Source organism: Callorhinus ursinus, unplaced genomic scaffold, assembly GCF_003265705.2.
Source record: "Callorhinus ursinus isolate GAN/ISIS: 27379988/994484 unplaced genomic scaffold, GSC_fseal_2.0 scaffold9, whole genome shotgun sequence".
Lineage (NCBI taxonomy): Eukaryota > Metazoa > Chordata > Mammalia > Carnivora > Otariidae > Callorhinus > Callorhinus ursinus.
In genome coordinates, this window is record NW_027397071.1 from 15,922,718 (window position 1) to 15,941,313 (window position 18,596).

Consider the following 18,596-nt stretch of genomic DNA (forward strand, 5'->3'; position numbering starts at 1 on the left):
CATGCACACCCATCAAACCCCTGTTGCCATAACATCCCTACCAAAACCTTGTCTTGGAAATCTTTGGAAAGTTTCCCTTTATCTTATCCTAATAAAAAAATTTTTAACAAATACTTCCTCAGGCCTTCTCACTTTTTTTTTTAACATTCTTTTGTGTCCAAAGACAACAAGTTTTGTCTGTGTTCACCACGTGCTGACAGTAAGTTATTTAATGTATCAGCTGGGTGCTGGTGGTGGTGGTCATTGGGGAGTTTGTGGGGAGTAGAGATAAACAGATGGAAAGAGAATTGATGTCAGCAGTTTCATTTTTTCTGGATGGCTGATTTCCATAGTCGTAAGTTATTTTCAATGATAGAAAGTTATTTGCCTTGATTTGTTTTACCATCCGTTTTCACCTTCCAAGAAGAAAATCCCTTTGAAAAGAGTCATTTGTCATTACTGAATTGTATTGCTGGTTACCGGCTTTTGGCAATTCTGTTCATACACAGTTTTCATATATGTATTAGCCATTTATTGAAGTGTTAAAACAGATTTAGCTTTCATCCACACATTAAAGAATAAACAATATATCCCAAGTTACTTAAAAATTAGAAATTGACAAATTCATTCTCGTTCACTCTTTTTATAGAACTGGAGACCATGTTTCAGTCTAGGACTTGCAGCCAGCAGCTGCATCTTCAGAAATGAAGAACGGAACATCCCTTCCTCCCCCGATCCTGTTAAATGTTACAAATAAATTCTGACTGGCTCCTAAAATAAAGTCAAGATTTTTTTCCTCCTACTTGACATGATTAGTTTTGAAGCTCTGCTCCAACTACCCTGACCATATCCTTTGCCATCTTCAATCACTCAAGAATATTACTGCTTAAACTTCTTCCATTTATTTTTTGATGATACTAAATAATTTCTTCAAGGAAACATATGATGGTAGACTATATAATATAGAGAACTATAACCTGGCAAACTATAATGATAACTGAATGAACAGAAAAAAATATTCCACAATTGTCCATATTCTCTAGTAAATAATAGTTGCTATAGTTTATATATATATATGCATATATACACATATAATATATAGTTGTTATAGTAAATAACAGTAAGGTTTGCAAAAGCTTGGTTTTATGGAAATTGAAGTGATACCTTGTTTTTGTATACAAGGCTGTCTGAACAACAACACAGGAATTTAAATCCAGAAAAGTAGAATGAAGTGTAGATATTTCCAGCAGCATATTAATAAATAAAACACAATCATGTTACTTTGCTATAATCAGAGAATCATTTCAAAATAAACTAGAAATAATTTGTGACACGTAATGATTATTATTGTAAGAAAAACTTTTTATCTTTTTAAAAATATATTTTGTTTGAAAGAGTTTTTCAGATTTCAAATTCCCTTAAGAAAGGCATATCTCCAAATACATAAAACGGTAAGTTCACAATATCATTTCAAGAATTGTTTTTCTTTGATAGGACATGAGAGAATGCATAGATTTTAACAGTTCTTAAGCATCACTAATCATAAAGTATAAAATAGAAAAATTAAGGAACTATATTGTGTCTAACTATCTAAAGCCAATATTATCAATCTCACCAACTCAGTAATTAACATCATGCATTGACTACAATCCTCGCCTATCCTTGGTCTCACATTCCTTAACTCCATAACTGTAGCAACCCCATTTCCACTCCACTTCAGCCACATTAAACTTTTTTTTTTTCTCTCAGACAGAACTATGTCTAATTAACTTTCGTATACAGAGGGCTTGCCACAGTGGCCCCTATTTGGCACAAAATATTTTTGAAAGAATGAAACTTCTCTCTTAATACACTTGTTCATTCATGGGGCGCCTGGGTGGCTCAGTCATTAAGCGTCTGCCTTCGGCTCAGGTCATGATCCCAGGGTCCTGGGATCGAGCCCTGCGTCGGGCTCCCCGCTCAGCGGAAGCCTGCTTCTCCGTCTCCCAATCCCCCTGCTTGTGTTCCCTCTCTCGCTGTGTCTCTCTCTCTGTCAAATAAATAAATAAAATCTTTAAAAAAAAATACACTTGTTCATTTGCTCAGACCTATTCACTCTCTCCTTGTCCTTCGTGTTGAAGTCCAGAACCTTGATTATTCCCTGTGCTTCCAACTATCTACTCTCTTTTGGCCTCTCTTCTTTTCCTCCCCAGATTGGATTCTAATGCCAGTCATTTCAAGTAAGTGTCAACTCTCATGTCAGCTTTTCTTCTCCTTTGTCCTTTTGCAATATTTATCCTGCAATTCCTGAAATTCTCTACTATCTTCTCTGTCCTAAGGCTGCCAAATTCTGCTGGAAGAAATCACAAAACCAGACTAAATACAATACATTTCGAGCCATGCTGTCTCAGTGAATCACCACAGCTGCTGAGAAATCCCTTGTATCCTCAAGTTGTCAATCCACCTACTGAGCATGGTGATCAAGGGTAAAGGCTTCGGAGCCAGAAAATCTTGAGTTTGATTCGCAGTCCTATTTCTCACTGAGAGTCTTGAACAAGTCACATTGACTAAAGATTCCATTTCCTACATTTAAAATGAAAGTATTTACAGCACATACTGCACAGAGCTTTTGGAAAGATTAAATGAGTTAGTGCATGTAAACTACTGAGTATGGTTCCTGGCAAACAGTAACCCCTAAACAAATAGTAGATATTATTTTTTTACTGATTACTATAATTAGGACCAAACAACTGGTGTTTCCTTTTTTCTTTTTTTAAGATTTTATTTATTTTTTTGACAAAGAGAGAGAGAGACAGCGAGAGAGGGAACACAAGCAAGGGGGAGTGGGAGAGGGAGAAGCAGGCTTCGAAGCAGGGAGCCCGAGGCAGGGCTCAATCCCAGGACCCTGAGATCATGACCCGAGCCTAAGGCAGACGCTTAACAACTGAGCCACCCAGGCGCCCCCAACTGGTGTTTCCTCAACATAACAGTTATTTCTGGCATTTCCACTTCACTTCTTGTATAATCTGATGACCGTGATTTTCCTTCTTGCAACTATTTCTCTTTTAATCTGGACTCCTGACCTCTGTCTTTTCTAAACTTCCTAGTTTCTTTTAGTTTCATTGTGACACGTAATGATTATTATTGTAAGAAAAACTTTTTATCTTTTTAAAAATATATTTTGTTTCAAAGAGTTTTTCAGATTTCAAATTCCCTTAAGAAAGGCATATCTTTTGCTCTATACTTCATAGCTCTTTCCGCTTTGGGTGACAAACATGATCATTTTTCATTTCATTTTTGTGATGCAAATATTTCAAGTTTCCACACCATCTGTCCGCTTTATTTTGCTGCCAAAACTATGGAAGTAGAGCACATCTTGATGCCTCCACTTACTCAAAATTCACTGACTCCTCAAATTTATCCCTTGTAATCAGGATTCAATGTGAACCTGTTCTACTGAATGAGTATATTGAATATTATATTGAAATTATTCTCTCCTAACTACTACTGACCTTCTAATCAACAATCCCTCCTTCTTGAAATCTCTCATTTGTCTTCCAGGTTATAGAGTACCATCATCGTTCACCTCTTCTTCCCAGACATCCCCGGGTTGTCTCTGGTACTGGGTCCTCTTCCTCTTTCAATATTTAACAGTAATCTCTCTGATCAAAGATGTGTTCTGTTTTTAGCCCTTTCTGCTCTCTACCAATTGACTTCATTCATTCTGAAGTTTTTTGACTCTCCTCTCTGTTGAGATGGTTCATGAATCTGAAACTCTTAAGTATGGCCTTACTCCTCCATTCGCAATTGTGCACTGTACTTTCTCACTTTCATTTACCTGTAACATTTTAAATTAGATCAGGCAAAATCAAACTCATTCTCCCTATTACTTCTCCATTGATTTTCCTATTTCTGTTAAAGGACCACCACCGTCTCTGTTCAAATCAAGGCATTGTCTTTAATGTCCTGCTCTCCAGTTGCCCTCACAACTCAGTATTTATCAGGTCTACAGATCACCATATATTTCTCACTTATATACCTTCCTCCACTCATAATTCCATTATGCTAGTTCAGGATTTTATTCTTCCTTTGTGGTTACAATAATCCTTTAGTTGGTTTTCTTGCTTCCAATCCGCTTCCTTACCCATTGTACATTTTGCTGATCATACCACTAGCCATCCTGAAAAACTTCAGAGACTCCATTAAGTCTAAGCTCATTCCTGTAGCCTCATCCTCTATCTCACCGTTCTAGCTCTATGTCTCTATACCCCATGTCCCAGGTCTCTATACCCCATGTCCCAGGTCTCTATACCCCATGTCCCAGGTCTCTATACCCCATGTCCCAGGTCTCTATACCCCATGTCTATGTCTCTATACCCCATGTCCCAGGTCTCTATACCCCATGTCCCAGGTCTCTATACCCCATGTCCCAGGTCTATACCCCATGTCCCAGGTCTCTATACCCCATGTCCCAGGTCTCTATACCCCATGTCCCAGGTCTCTATACCCCATGTCTATGTCTTTATACCCCATGTCTATGTCTCTATACCCCAAGCATCCCATGTCCATACAGACTGCTCACTTTTTTCCACATGCCTGCTACACCTGATTATCTCCACTGCTTTCTCTCAGGTATTTGTGTCCTTCTGAAATTCCACTTCATCCTACGTGACTGATAAAATTCTATGCATTCTTCAAAACGTTGCTCAAATATAATTTTCCTGAAGTCTTCCCTGATTCTTCCTACTGGTATGACGTCGGTTTATTTTGCATGTCCAAAATAATGTAAACCATTTACAATGTTGTTTGCCTGTCTTAACTAGTATTAGTCTTAACCAGTTTATTGAAAGAAGAGATTTCATGGTATTTTTCTTTGCATCTCTCATACCATATAAAAGACTAAGAATAGTAATAAATTGAATTGTTGACATGGACTCATGCATAGCAATATGGTTAAAGATAAATAGAAGGAAAAGGACACAGAGAATCCAAAAATGTCATGAATACCCATTGCATTTCACCTTATTTTTGAAATATGTTTAGCAATTTGTTTACATATAGGCATCCACTTCTGAAAGAAATTTCTAAATTTTCATTAAATCTATAAAGTTAATATTAGAACGAACTCAAAAAATAGATTCCATTGACTTTCATATCTAACCTACTGTAGCCACCCACATCCATGACCCACTCTGCCTTTTTCACCACAAATATGCTTCATGTTTCAATCATAATCTCCAAAATGCTACTCTCTTACCTGTTTTTGACCACACGGAGCTTCTCAATCCACTGACTCTACAATTTTCTTCTACATTATGAGCCCCTTCTTGGCTTCACTTCCTTCACTGTCTAGCTTTGACCGCATGATTTCCCCACTCCAAATACTTTCTTGCCATAACATCCAATTTGCTTGCTTCCGCATCTTTATTTCCCACAGCCAAACTGCAACCCGCGAATGCTTGCTTCATGTCATCCAGATTGTGAACTTCTAGGCAAGATCAAATAAATATACAGACTGGCATGACTATGAATTCAGGACCTTCCCTTCCTTTAACTCCAGTTTGTTTTAGCTCAAGTATCATTTCCTATGGGAAAAGTTTCCTTATCAAATATGACATGGGCTTGCAGGCTAGTTAGGTATTTTGTCCTATGTTCCAATCTGCGCATGCATTTCATTTGTTTCTTGAGTAAACATTTCTTAAGTCTATGTCAATCTAGATGTTTGGTACACAGGAATGAACAAAGTAGACAAACTTCCTGCCATCCTGAAACTTACATTCTAGTGAGGGAAATATTAAACACATAAGTAAGTTCATGGATAATATAATATCAGACTCTGAAAAGCAATAGGAAAAAAAATAAAGCATAGTAAGGTAATGTCCTATTTCAAATAAGGATTTTAAAATTTCTTGTGACAATTCAACTTCTATCATCCAACCTAAGATTCTAGGGCCATAATATGGTAGAGAAGTCCTCTTTCAGGAGCTAACATGAGAACAAAAACTGGAATGAAGTTTAGTAAATAAAACTGTATATATTAAATGTTAAGTAAAATATATATAAATTTCCACATTTAAACTATTTATTTACATATTGAACACATATAAATGTATTGTTCAATCGATTTTGTATTTATTCAATCTATTTTTATTGCAAATTCCTTTCTTTTGCAATTAAAAATTATTTTTGGATAAGAATCATTTCCTTTGGGGAGACTCCTATAGATTTAACTCATGAGATAAAAGGTAGGCTAATTTGTAAGACTCTTAATTCAAATGCCAAATGTTAACCAGCAACTAACAAATATTGCTTGCTTTGGTAGGAAGTTTCTACATTGTCCCCAAAGATCCCTGCCTGTTATTATTGTAATTCTATGGGCCCTATCTAGTGACTCCCTTTTAATGAACAGAATATGCAAAAGTGATAAAATTACACTTTCATTTTGAGGTTACAAAGAGACTTCGATTGCAGTCTTGCTCCCCCAGCCTCTCTTTTTCACCTGTTCTTATTCTATCAATTTGTGAGCTGCCATAGAGATAGGTCTACATAGCAAGGAACTAAGAGCAGCTTCCGGCTCATAGTCAGAGAGGAAATGCACCATCAGTTCAACAACCTGTGAGGCTGTCCTGCCAACAGCAAAGTGAACTCGGAAACAGATCTTCCCCCAATTGAGCCTTCAGATATGATCACAACTCCAGTCTTGATTATGGCCTTGTGAGAGACCTTGAGGCAAGCATACAGTTGAACTGTACCCAGATTCCTGACATAGAGAAACTGTGAGATAATAAATGTTTGCTGTTTAAAACAAATAAGTTTTGGGTTGCTTTGTTACACAGCAATAGATACCTAATATAACTGCCTTTTTCCATTGTACACTCTAGGGTATCATTATAAATCCCTGTGGAATGAATTAAATAAATGTTCAGGGTTTTCTAATCTTATCATCCAATTCTGTTTTTTTTTTCTTTTACTAGAAATTCATACTTGCTGATATAAAAATAGTTCCCCAAATCACTCAGTATTCAATATAATTACTTAAACATCAAGAAGTCAGATTGAAACATCATTTAGAATTACATTTAATCACCCACTGCAATTTTGAAATTTCTAATCACTTCACAAGTAAAAGTGCTATTATTGTTAAGTGTTTGAAATCAGTAAAAAATCAAACCCTGGATCTGCTACCTACTAGTTATATGACCTACGGTAAGTAGTTTAATCTTATTAAACTCCTTCAGTTTCCTAATCTATCAAAAAAGATTATATTACCCACCTTAGAAAGTTTTTATAAAGATTAAATTCAGTAATGTGTTTCACCAGTAGTAAGCAAAAACGTAGCTGTCATAATGAGGCCCCAAACAAAACATCCTGGAAAAAAAAATCCTTTTTGCAAAACTTTGAAACCTAGACTGAATGTTTCAATTTATACTGCACTCTGAAGTGTATGTGACCCAGGTCATATTAATCTGTTAATCATATAAAATATGACCTAAGAATCTCTAACTTAGACTAGAATTTAGAGGTTGAATTGTCATGAAATATTTTAAAATCATTTGTTTATGGTCCTTGAAGCTTTACTAAATGGAAAAACAGATTTGTTTTTGTCTAGCATGCATAAATACCAAAAGACACAGAATTGCCATTAATTTTCCCAACTGGAACGTCCTTATCCATTAAGTTCTTTTAAGTTCTTTCCTTAAAGATCATTTTGAAATTGTGATGCAATTTGAAAATGCCAAGCAACTATACTTTAACTTTTCTGTTATTTTTTGCTATATCCTGGCACAGTCTGAAAACATATTACATAGTTAAGAAATGTTTTTTTCTTGGAACACAGTTATTTATTTTGAAATGATAAACCTAAGGGGAAAATCCTATTTGTGAAGTAAATATACTCATTTCCAAGTAAAGTCACATCAAGGAAGAAATGCAATGTGATTCAATATTAAAATCTGTGACAATAAGGAAATGAGGTATTCTACCCAATGTTATCTCCTACACAATACTTGCTCAAAAATATTAATATTTTAAAATCATCCTCTATAAAACAATATGTGGAATGACCTCTCTAAAATATTTTTTAGTAAGCTATGGATATTTCCAATATGGGTAAACATTAGGGGAGGATGACTCAATTCCTTCGAAAATTCTTTCTATCCCAAAACTAACAAATAAATAAGTGCCTAAAAGATAGATAAAAGAAAGCCATATATAAATATAATATACATATTGCTTTTAAACACAGTTTTTCAAGCTGAGTAGATACTTAATAGAAATGTATTAACTGTTAATATGATTTATCTCAAAAGATATTTCAGAAAGTTGCCTTAGAAACAGAGGTTTTTTTTCCTTTTATGATCTTACAAACTATATTCCTAATTATAATCTTAAAAGTTGTACTTACTTTAAAAATAATGATTTTCCTGCTTGCATCAGAGGGGTCGCCTAAATTAGGTTAATCTATTATTGGCTGTAGTAATTACAGAATTGATTAGTCAGTTACATATAGGTCAATTTTATGTTTTAAAGTAATTTTCTTTACCTCCCTAAAGGTTGGTAAATGTATACTTTTCTAATTTTATATTTAAACTCTTAGTGCAGGATTTCCTAGTGTATAATTCACTACCCACATGGACCCCTTTGAATATAAATGGATTTTTTAAAATACACACTTTAGTTTCATACATTTTCCATTGGTCTTCATTTTCATATTCACTTGAGGACTACACTAGTTACTTGCTAAAAGAATTAATACAATTTAGGATTCACAAATTAAAACTGGGGCATTTACTTAGTATTGTAATTTAGGGTTCTGCTATATAATATTTAAACATTTTATAAAGTTTAACATGTACATATGCAAATACAAATTATTGGAATTCTACTAAGTCATAGAACATTTTGTTATCAGGAGGTCATAACTGCTATCTTGTGCTGGTAATGGTATCTGTTCTTTTAAATATTTTTGTAGTGATTAATCTATTTTTAGGGAAATTGATAGTGCCAATTTTGAACTTATAAATTCATACATTGTTACCATTTTGTTTCTTTCAATATTTTTGCTATCACAGATTATTTTTCTTTTTTTTTTACTAGTAATTATTTTTATTGTTATGTTAATCACCATATATTACATCATTAGTTTTTGGTGCAGTGTTCCATGATTCATTGTTTGTTCATAACACCCAGTGCTCCATGCAGAATGTGCCCTCCTCAATACCCATCACCAGGATAACCCATCCCCCTCCCCCTTCCCCTCTAGAACCCTCAGTTTGGTTTTCAGAGTCCATCATCTCTCATGGTTCGTCTCCCCCTCTGACATACTCCCCTTTTCTTCCTCTCCTGTTATCTTCTTCTTTTTCTTTTTTCTTAAAATATGTTGCGTTATTTGTTTCAGAAGTACAGATCTGTGATTCAACAGTCTTGCACAATTCACAGCGCTCACCGTAGCACATACCCTCCCCAATGTCTATCACCCAGCCACCCCATCCCTCCCACCCCCAACCACTCCAGTAACACTCAGTTTGTTTCCTGAGATTAAGAATTCCTCATATCAGTGAGGTCATATGATACATGTCTTTCTCTGATTGACTTATTTCACTCAGCATAACACCCTCCAGTTCCATCCACGTCGTTGCAAATGGCAAGATCTCATTCCTTTTGATGGCTGCATAATATTCCATTGTGTATATATACCACATCTTCTTTATCCATTCAACAGATTATTTTTCTATAGGTAACTGAAATACATCACTCATAGACACACACACACACACACACACACACACACACACCTGCAATCAAAAAAGTTGGAGGAATTCTCTAGGGCAAGTTTTCCACATTGAGGTCTGTGAACTTCTTGAGTCCATGAATATATTCTGAAAGATTCTAATGACAGGTTTTAAATTTTGTGTTCTTTCTTTCAAATATAAGCTAAAAAGGAGTTAAATCCAATCGTATTCTGGATTATTTATGAGCATCTTCTACCTTAGTTTAGCAGTAGGATTTTATTGCTTGCATTTACCTTTGTTTTTGCTTTTTACTGCATTTGCACTTAGGGAGGGCTAAATGAGGTCAAGGAATGATATAAAACAAAGATTTTTTTCAGTTCAAATAGAAAAAAATGATCAGAAAATGGAGATATATGTGTGCAGAGGGTATAAGCATGCTAAATCCAAAAAAGAGAGAGACCTGCAGAACCGCAGTAAGTACCATGTGCAAATTGTGAGTGTAAGAACTGCAGCCACTCTTTCTAGAACATACCAACTTATACCAGTTCATTAGTAGTCAGAGTCACAGTAAGTGGGCATACTAACTACAATGACCAGGACAGTGATTCCAGGATGATACAACATTCTTAAAATTAAAAGATAAAATCAATAGCAAATGAAAATTTTTAAATGCTAATATATCTTTATATTATTAAACACAGCCTGGTCAGATTAAATTCAAGAAAGCAGCTGTGTATGCCACATTAATGTTATTAATTTAAACTTTATTATTTTAGTTTTAAAGTTTTACTTGCAATTGTTTAGTTTTTTAGTTATCTAAGAATGAAATGAATAAATTTATTCCTAACCTTTATACACATGGATTGCATATGTTTGTAAATATGTTATATTACAAAAGCCAATCTAAGCAAATAATGCTACCCACAATTTTATTATTATTATTATTATTACCATCATCATCATCATCTACCTTTTAGATGGAGCCATTTGATGATTCTAGCCTGAGAAACCTTGCTCTTGCTTTAAAGCTTCACAAACACAAAGCAGAATAAGTAATATACATTTACCACAAGCAAGCACACATGAGACTAAAAATTTCTCAGTTCCTACACCTATTCCACAAATGTAAAAATTATGAAATTAATCTGATATTCTTTTACATTTCAATTTTAAAAGGTATTCATGGCCTATTAAATTAATTTAATGACATAATAGTGAAACCAAACAATTTGTAAAGCAGTCTTTCAGGGACCTTGCCAAACAGTTCAACATCCTCTCAGGAGGTGTCTGTGTGGATCAAAGGTCCAGAATTAGGTCCAAAAGGAGGGGACAGAGTTTTCAATGGAAGAAAAAAAAATCATTAAAAGTTCTCGTTAATATATAACATTAGTGTAAGACTCTTGGAAAATGATGACCGAAGCATGGAATTTAGGCCTATTTTAAGCACACACACACGAAAATCTCCTTGAGGCTTACCAAAACGGAGTAACACATGAGTCTAAGGTCAAAATCATGGCTTAATAAAAAGCAATTTGGTCAGTGTGTACTGATATGCATAATTTATCTCTAGCGACTGAATTGGAGGCTTGGGGTTGTAGCAGAATCCACTGGAAGGAAACAAGACAACAGATTGCAAACGAATAAGCCAATAATAAAAGAATTTAGTCTAGGGCCATGGTAAAATTGATGAAGAAATCAATCCCAGTAATTGAGGTTGGAAAAAAGGTTAGCAGCATGTGCAAGGACATAAAGACTCCTAGGAAAGGGTTTACAGATAAACATGTTAAAACCCTGAACCCATTCGTCTTGTTTAGTCACTCCACTCCTAGCTCACCTGAAAGCAAGCAGTGTTTACATCTATTGGTATTTATTCAGTGTTTACATCTATTTGTATTTATTCTCTCTGTAAAAGGTAAACAGCTCAATACTGGGGTCATGACTTCTATATCCTGAGAGTTCTGAATAAAATAAATCTCTCAGGTGCTTCTACATCATAAATGTATTTCCAGCTCCACTTGGAGAAAACATTTCCAAGTGGGCTAATGACACACTCAGGGCAACTGTCCTTTTAATGCATGTGATTTGTGTTAAAGATGCTTAAAGAACAAATAGTTTAAGTTGTTGAAATACAGTTACAATTTGTGTTATTGTTGCATCCACTGCACTGAGAAACATATTTAAAATGAATTTTAAAAGGCGAATTTAAATGTGACACAGAGGCAAATATTAAAATAGTCATTCTTATGCTATAAACTCTATTTCTTTTTTAAAAAAGAAAATATTAAGTGACACATTCTGAGAAAGTGCAATTCTCTTCTGAGTTTATACAGCATAAAATGAATAAAAGTCAATCTACCTGAAAAATTATTCTAAGGGTTTAAATTATCTGGACTAAATCTCAACACTGATTTAATAAACCAGATAATTTATATACATTCCATTTTGTAGGTCTCAGTATATAGACTGTTAATATCGCAAAAGAGATTGTTTTATGAAATATCAAATTGTAATAATCATGTCCCTTCTGACATCTCACTAGTCTGCCACTTAGTTTATTTCCAGTTCTCTGGACTATCTTCTATTAACTGACTGGAAATCAAATTTATGCCAATTGATGCACAAGTGAAGTTAGCTTTGTTGGTCGTGCTCATCTTTGTCAGTTTGACAGCTTTCTTAGTCGCCACATTTTGGCTCACAAAGACCTTTAAAGATCTTTTCACCTACAGGAGGGATCAAGCATGTTGGGATTGAGGTTCCTCAGTAGAACGAATGAATGAAAGAATGAATGAACGATCTACCATACAATCTACTTGGAAAAACTCAAGTCCTGTTTCTCTATTATTCTTCACCAAATACATTAAGGGTGAAAATAACAGTTAATTATGAATACAATTGCCTTTAATTTGTGAAATAATTAGAAGGTGAATAAGGAGGACAAATATTTGCTATAAACAGACTATCTTTGGTAGGGTTCTATCAGACTGTGGTTTCTTTACTGAGGCGAGGATAATGGTGGCGAGCAATGCATGGGTGTTAGGCAAATAGGTTTGGGCATCAGTGAAATAGCTACTACACTTTGCATGTAATGTAATTTTTTTCACCATTTTAAAAACGTGAGTAGGCAAGATTATTTGGTCCACTTCAATAGTCTTGGACATTAAAATGAAGAGACACAGAGAGAGACAGAACAGGGTAGGACAAAGAAGGGAAGAGGCAAGATATGTGAACATACTGAAAACTAAATTTTTCCAAGTAAAAATTTTCAATTTTCTACATTAAAAAGTGATCACTTTTTTCCTACAAAGGTTGTATTTTGAAAAAGAAATTCAGGAAAGGGTAAATGTCAGATAACTGTGCAACTTTTAATTTATTATTCAATGAATTATTGAATCTATTGCTCAACTGCTATTGTTCGCAAGCTTCTGAGGACGAAATCTTTGAATAGAAAAATAAATCTGGCCAATTATCTGCTGCAGGTCTCTTATATTAACCAGCATGTTAGAAGAAGAGGTGGGGAGGCAGGGAATATAAAAACCTTTACCACCTCCCCAGACTTCTTCAGGCATTCTGGTACAGAACTGAGGCCAGACTTAACGCCTCTCTGGCTTGGCACACCAGTGTATTTTAGGCAGGAAAAATAAATTGCAGAGTCACTTATTACCAAAAATAGAGTTTCATTCAGGATACACTCTTATTCTTATCCAGCAGAGACACAGAAAATATAAAGTTTGAGCTAATAAGGACTGTGAGCTTTATATATGATTAAATTAGTCATTCGTTAGAAAAAACAAAAAGTGTTGTCCTAAGTGTGCCTCATTTTACTATCCAAAGTGTATTGAAGGCAAATTTGAGAACTTGTGAGAAATAAAGATTATGTTAAACCATATAAAGTTGACCATATTCAACATTTTTATCCTTAAAAGATGACAGTTTCGTATGATTCTACGACTTAGTGAAATATCACTACATCTCATGATTGTCACAGTAAATAATGTCCATGCCAAATCTGAAATGTTAAACCCTAGTCATGAATATTAACTGTAGATAGCTTTGCATAAGCTCATCAGAAATGTTGCCATTAACATCTATTCTCTTTAATAGCTAAGCACCATACTTAGCTTTACAAAAATGAAACTGGCATTAACGTAGATGATCTAATGCACATAAATACTGATCACTATTATTTATCACATCATGAAAATATTAAAAGTACTTCTGAACGTAAGTGAAAAAAAAGACAAATCCATTTAAAATGGGAATACCGTGTGAGAAACTGATCCAAATATAAAAAACTGTGCTTCCTATGAGTAATAGTGGTCAGTGGATCATCAGTATTTTTGTTTGTTTCCTCTACTGCTCACATTTTATTTTTACTGCTTTTATTTTAGTACATTCATCTAGCAATAATTAGCATGTTATTCATACTGTGTCTGTCTTCCTTGTATGGAACACTTGACAAAGTATGTTATTATTTCTTTCAGAATTAATGACCATTTTAAAGTTTTCTCTTTGAATATCTGCAAAAGATTTAGATTGCCCTGCCTAACCCAAACAAGAAGGCACTATACATTTTACCTGCTAAATTACTGATTCATGGGGTGGATTATGTGCAAATTTAAAATCTCTAGCAGAATCCTTCTTAACTCTAAGAGATGGGTAGAGGTAATATGCTCTCCCACCAAAACCTAACTCCAGGGTTCTGACAGTAGTTCAACCAGAATCATTAGGAAGATAAATTTGCTACACCACTATGAAAACTAATGTATTACTAATACTTATTGGACGAGAGGCTGTTTTATTAAATAAAATTCTCAGATTATCCAAATATTTGGTTAGATTACAATTATGCTGTGTATTAAATAAGGTCTGAAAGATTTATACTACTGGCTATGAAGTGGAAGTAGCTGCTCCTTGAAGATTAATTTATTTCAATGGTAATAACCTATCCTGTTGTCTCAGATTTGCTGAGCCACGACCTCTCTTCATTAGTACAGAACTTCTATCTTTCCAAATTATTTCATGAATTATATTTTTATAAGTATTTAAGCATGAACCAAATGGTTCTTTCTTCACTTAGTTTTAGAATTCAGGATTTTCTCTATATTCAGCACACTGAAAACAAACCTTACTGGGTTTTGTCTGTGTGTTCAATTTTGTTTTCTGCATAATGACCATAGTGCATAAGCATGTGAAATAATTAACTCTTTTATACAGATATCAAGAACTTTACACTGATTGGAAGAATAACCAACTCCCATTTAAACAATTCACAAAATTTCTGATCATTCTGGTGTTTTCATGTTGGCTATATTTTCTTTTGAGAAATTAAAAAATCACTAGATGCTTTTATAAAAGCATTAAGATTATTACCTGTGTGCAGTGGTTGTTCTTGTTTTTCTTCTTAATATATCGTAACTGGGGCACCTGGATGGCTCAGCTGATTGAGAATCTGACTCTTGGTTTCAGCTCAGGTCATGATCTCAGGGTCCTGAGAGCCCAGAATTGGGCTTCACACTCAGCAGGGAGTCTGCTTGAGATTTTCTCCCTCCTTCTTCCTCTGCCCCTCCCCCTGCTCATGCATACACACACTCTCTCTCTCCCAAATAAATAAATAAATCTTTAAAATATATCTATCATAACCATTTTCCCAGATCATTAAAAGCTTTTTGAAAGTCACAATTTTAATGCCCATGAATATCATACTTAGGACTGCAATGTGATTTAATCAGTCCTCTTTAGATTTGGGGGATGTTCCCAATTTAGTAGTTATTTGAATATAGATGAAGATATTTGCTCTATATTTTTTCCTGGATTTTCAATTATTTTCTTAGGATGACTTGTGAGAAGTAGAATTATTGGTTCAAATGATATTAAAAGATATTTAAAATTACAAAAATAATACATTTAGATATTACAAATATACAAAGAAAAAAGGTAAGCATCTTTCTGTTTCCTCAAATGTTACCCTTAGTTAATTAATACTAACAATTTTATGTATATTTTTACATGTTTCTTCTGCCAGATCAGTATACACAAGTATTTATACAAATTTACTACATATATATTTCCTCTTTATTTCTTTTTAACCAATAAAAATGAATGATGCCATAATTACCCTGCAATTTGATTTTATCTATTAAAAAATAAAACATAAGAATTTTCCAAGTCAATAACTGTATATAAAACACATTCATGTTAATAGCTGCATACTGCCATACAATACAAATATATGATAATGTATGTAACTACTACCTTATTAATTGGTATTCATATTCCTTGACAGTAGTAAGCATGGTACATATATCCTTATGTACTGATGATTTTCCTCTGCAATAGTTTGAACTGTGGGATTAGTAGAATTTTAACAGACACTGCTGAATTTACAAGAAATTTTAGCAATTTACATGACTTTCTGTCTCTATCCTTGCAAACCAAGCTGGGTAAGAGACTGCCAGTTTCCCACATTAAACTAACTTAAGAGATGTTTTAGATCTTATCATTTTAATAAGGTTAGAGGAATTTTTTCAAATTTTCCTTTTCCTGTTAGTAAATTTAAATACATTATGTACATTAAATGAACTAAATCCATGATCATGTATTTCTTATTCCGTGAATTGCATTTCCATATCTGATGAGCACTGAGTAATGTACGGAATTATTGAATCATTATATTATACACCTGAAACTAATATAACACTGTATGTTATCTACACTGGTATTAAAATAAAATAAATTTAACAAACTGAGGGTTCTAGAGGGGAGGGGGGTAGGAGGATGGGTTAGCCTGGTGATGGGTATTAAAGAGGGCACATCTTGTATGGAGCACTGGGTATTATACACAAACAATGAATCATGGAACACTACATCAAAAACTAATGATGTAATGTATGGTGACTAACATAACAATAAAAAAATTTAAAAAAATAGAATAAAATAAATTTAAAAATACAATAAGAAATAAATAAGAATGGGAGTGTCTACTCTCCCACTGGCAGCTCCAACTTCAGATTCTGACAGATGTGATCAATGGGACATGTAAAGGGAGATGCATGATAGCAATGGGGCAGTACATAGGAAGAAATTTCTTTGTGCTAGTCATTTTTCTGGTCTCTTAACTTCTTGACTTTGTCCTGAGCAGCTATAGTTTCTGTGGCTATATACAAAGACTCTTGGTCCCCAGGAAATGCATGGGTTTGGTATATTTCAAGCTCTTGTCTAATTCAGACAACTAGAATACCAATGGGTATTCTACATCCCCATGGTGTTTTCTACAAAGAGACACTACAGATATACGACAATTTCCTGAAGACTTTTGTCATAGTCTACAATCAGTACCAATTTCACCTTCTTGATTGGTAAACTATTTATTCATTCTAAAATGGTAAGACCAGGCATTAGTATTATTTAGACTCTCACTGAAGGGTGGTAGTTGGTCCTCAGTGTGATCTATATAGGAATCATTCTTACTGGCATTGCTGTAGGAGGAGTGATTGGACTCCTTTACAGGAAGGTGAACTTTATAAAATCTCCAGATATTTTCCTGAACTTTACCATCCTTGGCAACTATTCCTTCTTTGTTGAGACTGGTTAGACCTTCATAAATTGCTCACTACTGGCAACTGTAATTGATCAGTGATATCCAGAACTATCTAGAGGGTCTAGATAACTTTATTTTCATAAAAAGATGTAGCAGATGTCAAACTCGTAGACAGAATCTCATACTTTACCTCCTCATGCCCTTCCAGGCTTACATCAGTGTTGTCCCTGCAGCTAAAGTAGTTCTCCAGATTCCAAAAGCTCTGATGGTGCCAGAACGAGTACTATCTTGTAGGTAGCCACAACTGCAGGATTGGAAGGCTGCGGGGACTAGGGATGGCACAGACATAAAAAGGGGTTTGGTTTAAAGCTTGCCTGATATTTTTCAGGGTTACCCTATTCCACTATATATATATGGACACTGAATATATGATTACATAACAATATCAGAACTAGCAGGAAATATATATGTGTATTAATACTGAGTAGAAATAATATAGTGCTACTTTTTGAGTCTATTTTTCTTGATATAACATTTCTGAAAATTTGATTATTTCACAATCAATATTTAATATAGTTTTCTTCAAAAACACTATTAATTTTTATGCTGCATCTTATACTCAATGGCATCTTTAAATCAATTATATGGGGTGCCTGGGTGGCTCAGTCGTTCGGCGTCTGCCTTCGGCTCAGGTCATGATCCCAGGGTCCTGGGATCAAGCCCCGCATCAGGCTCCCTGCTCAGCGGGAAGCCTGCTTTTCCCTCTCCCACTCCCCCTGCTTGTGTTCCCTCTCTCACTGTGTCTCTCTCTGTCAAATAAATAAATAAATAAATAAATAAATAAATAAATAAATAAAATCAATTTCTGATGTTGATTTATATGTAGTCTTGATTTACTAGACATGAATTAACAGGTATTCATTCCAAACTCCATATAGCATACCAGATATCCAAAGATAACCATTAGCAGTGACCCGTTATAGCTAATAAGATTTTAAATATATAAAGACACAATTAAAAATATTTACCAAATAACTCCAGGATTGATGATCACTTGTGCATATTTACAATAGGGAAAATCACAATTATATATCATCTATGTATATTCACATATATACATATCATATATATTTTTGTATATCCATATATTCATCATATATATTCATGCCATTCCATACATACATATTTATATCTTTTCTCTATGTTACATACACATACACAGAAATTATACACATTAAGAACTATTATAAAAAATTAGATTCTATTTCCCCCCTCAAATTAATTTAGATATCTGAAAAAAGCCTATAATGAAGCTACCATTTCTTTATTTTTTTCTTAAAGATTTTATTTATTTATTTGAGAGAGAGAGA

At 34.2% G+C, this 18,596-nt stretch overlaps 1 protein-coding gene across 3 annotated transcripts in view; it reads left to right on the forward strand.

Moving 5' to 3' along the window:
• Positions 1–18,596, forward strand: part of OLFM3 (olfactomedin 3) — a 201,113-nt gene that overhangs the window by 98,064 nt on the left and 84,453 nt on the right. The window contains exon 1 of one of the 3 annotated variants that reach the window (XM_073896234.1): positions 4,620–4,707. The exons of the other annotated variants lie outside the window; for them this stretch is intronic. The gene's annotated coding sequence lies outside the window, so the exon portion shown is untranslated. Of the gene's footprint in view, positions 1–4,619; positions 4,708–18,596 lie in introns of those variants that run through there. 3 annotated transcript variants of the gene reach the window in all.